A 3,590-nucleotide genomic window follows, 5' to 3' on the forward strand; every position below is an offset into this window, starting at 1 on the left:
GAACACCGGACCCCGACCGTGACTCCCTTGTGACGGGGAGCACAGCAGAAGCCGGCCCGCCGGGGGCCCTCTCCGACGCGACCCGAAGTGCCTCATCGATCAGGTGGGGAAGGGAAAGACAGGAAAAGCAACGGCCCCCGCGGCCACGGTTCCTGGGACAACAACAGCCACAACGCGCACCTGACCGCCAGCACCCCCGGGGAGAGTGAAGACGGCAGACGCGGGGCTCTGCGTGCGAGCGAGAACAAAGGCAATGTCTGCAAGAGGTGCTCCAGCAGCCTGAACACCGGCACCAGCCGGCCCGCCGCGGAGACTCTCCGACATGCCCAGAGAACGCCTCAGAGGGCGCTGCCTGTAGGTCTGGATCAGTAGGAAGGGGGGAGCGGGAGGCGCCGCCATCCACCCGCCCCCAAGACAACGGTTCCCTTTAAGCGAGGGTCGACAAGGCCAGAGGAGAAGCCGCGGCAAGGCTTGACTCCTGCCATCGAGGGTCTTTTTAAGCGTTCGAGAGCACCGGCAACCACCGGGCTTTTACCTGGCCCCACGGGGAACCACTTACCCCGGAGGAAGGAAACGGAAAAAAATAGACCGACACAAAAAACCCGTATCTCACGCGAGGTGCAAGCCTCTGGAGAGTCTCGACACCCTCCAGGTCCCCTGCGCGTTGAGCTGCCAGCCCACTGGGACCACTCAAAAAACGCTTTCGGGATTCCCCCTCTAAAAAAAGCACGGGGGGGGCTCCAAGCTTAAGGCCGGAGGGAAAAAAAAAAAAGAAAAAGGACGAGGTGCCGCTCCCTCGACCGTGACGGTGCAGACCTCCTTTTTCACACCAAGCCCTCCAACATCAACCAGGGAGACCAGAGCAAGCCAGACACCACGGGCCGCCCACGCATGGCCAAACCCCCGGGAAGAAGGCAAGGTGGCACCGCTGACACCTCGCCCGTTGGTCATCGGGCTCTCGGCATGGGAGGCCAGAGAAAGCCGAAGCAGGCTCAAGACTCTACGGCCGCCTGCACGACTCAAGCTCACCGCCAATGACAGCGGGCAGCTGCACCGGCTCTGCCCCCCGACGTGCAGGGGGGGACAGGGCTCCAGCTTAAGGCCGGAAAGAAAAACGCGTTCTAGGGGGGGAGAGCCAGCAAAAGCCACGGGAGCAGGCTCGAGACTCTCAACCCCCGGAGTTCATCTGCATTGGACTGGCCAACCGCCGGGAGCGGCAGCCCCTGTGTGTGTTACTCTTGCCCGCTTCGCAGGCGTCCCCAGCTTAAGGCCGGGGGTGGGGGTGAAAAGAAGGATGAGGCGACGCCACCTCACCGCCAAACATTCCATTCCCTCTTGGATCAGACCCTCAAAGGAGCTGGCGGCAGCCACGGGAGGCTGGACACCATCGGGGGGGGCAAATTCTCGTCCTGGTTCACCTTTTTGCCCAAAATCAGCGGGGTCATCCCAAGGGACCCAACGGAGGAGAAGGGAGAGAGAAAAGCCACTGGGGCAGGCTAGTCTCCCCCCCACAGCGTTCGAGTGCCTGGCGACCGCCACCAAGCATCAAGCTCTGCCCGGGGTGAACTCGGCTTCAAGCCAAACCCTCAACACCGGTGCCAGGCATGCAACGGACAGCGGTTGCGACCGTTCTCCAACTTTCCCCGGGTCTCTCGACTGTGCTGGGGTGGGGGTTTGGCATACCAGCGCGAGAGAGCAACCGTGCCGAGCAAGCAGGCAATTTGAGCCACCACCGGGACAAGAGCCACCTCAACGGCCGACCAGCGCCCCACTTAACACCGGCCGCGCCGCGGGCATTGCAGCCGCTCACGAGCTGAGCTGCAAGCGCGAGTCACCGCTCGCCCCTATAGTATGTAAAACTAAGTCCACGCCCGGTTTCGCTTTCAAGAGAGCGACTATGGACTTTACCGGGGTGGCGCTGTACTGCTGCCGCTTTCTACGATGACGCAACTGGAGGCAGCGCGAAACAGCGACCCCTTCGAAAACACCAAGGCAGCCGCAGGGAGCACAGGTCTACCCCGAAGGTCCGTAAGGCTCGTCATGCCGGTGCCGGGTAGACCGCGAAACGATGCAGAGCAGGGTGGACCTGGCGGAGCAAATAAATAGACCCGGCGGCATCTCGGAGCCGGGAAGGCACGGCGGCTCCGCCAGAGCGAGGAGGAAACCGGGTGGCGCTGCGGAGCAGGGTAGACCTGGCAAACAACGCGGGAGACCGGGTGGCGCTGCGGAGACGGGTAGACCTGACCAACAGCGACGGAGACCGCAAGACCGGGTGGCGCTGCGGAGACGGGTAGACCTGGCTACACCGCAGGAGCGGGAACGGGTGACCGGGTGGCGCTACGGAACCCGGTAGACCTGGCTAACACCGCCGGAGCCCAGGAGGCCGGGTGGCGCTGCAGAGCCGGGTAGGCCTGGCGACACCGCCGGAGCCGTAAAGGGAGAACGGGTGGTAGCGCTCCGGAGAAGGGGAGGCCTGGTGGTACCGCCGAACCGGAAAAGAGAAAATGGGTGGTGCTGCGCATACGGGAAGAGCTGGCCAACACCGCCAGAGCTCGGGAGACGGTGGCGCTGCGGAGCCGGGTAGGCCTGGCGGCACCGCCGGAGCCGGGGAGACCAGGTGGTTCTGCGGAGCGGGGTAGACCGGGCCAACACCGCCAGAGCCGGAGAGGCCGGGTGGAGCTGCAGAGCCGAGTGGGCCTGGCGGCACCGCCGGAGCGGGGAAGGAGGACCGGGTGGTTCTGCGGAGCCGGGTAGACCGGGCTAACACCACCGGAGCCCGGGAGGCCGGGTGGCGCTGCGGAGCCGGGAAGGCCTGGCGGCACCGCCGGAGCCGTGAAGGGAGACCAGGTGGTTCTGCGGAGCGGGGTAGACCGGGCCAACACCGCCAGAGCCGGAGAGGCCGGGTGGCGCTGCGGAGCCGGGTAGGCCTGGCGGCACCGCCGGAGCGGGGAATGGGGACCGGGAGGTTCTGCGGAGCCGGGTAGACCGGGCCAACACCGCCAGAGCCGGAGAGGCCGGGTGGCGCTGCGGAGCCGGGTAGTCCTGGCGGCACCGCCGGAGCGGGGAATGGGGACCGGGAGGTTCTGCGGAGCAGGGTAGACCGGGCAAACACCGCCGGAGCCGGAGGGGCAGGGTGGCGCTGCGGAGCCGGGAAGGCCTGGCGGCACCGCCGGAGCAGGGAAGGGGGACGGGGTGGTTCTGCGGAGCCGGGTAGACCGGGCTAACACCGCCGGAGCCCGGGAGGCCGGGTGGCGCTGCGGAGCCGGGTACGCCCGGCGGCACCGCCAGAGCGGGGAAGGGGGACCGGGTGGTTCATCGGAGCCGGGTAGACCGTGCAAACACCGCCAGAGCCGGAGAGGCCGGGTGGCGCCGCGGAGCCGGGTACGCCCGGCGGCACCGCCGGAGCCGTAAAGGGAGACCAGGTGGTTCTGCGGAGCGGGGTAGACCGGGCAAACACCGCGAGAGCCGGAGAGGCCGGGTGGCGCTGCGGAGCCGGGTAGGCATGGCGGCACCGCCAGAGCGGGGAATGGGGACCGGGAGGTTCTGCGGAGCCGGGTAGACCGGGCCAACACCGCCAGAGCCGGAGAGGC

The sequence above is a fragment of the Colius striatus genome, chromosome 28, assembly GCF_028858725.1.
Source record: "Colius striatus isolate bColStr4 chromosome 28, bColStr4.1.hap1, whole genome shotgun sequence".
In the NCBI taxonomy this organism is placed as follows: domain Eukaryota; kingdom Metazoa; phylum Chordata; class Aves; order Coliiformes; family Coliidae; genus Colius; species Colius striatus.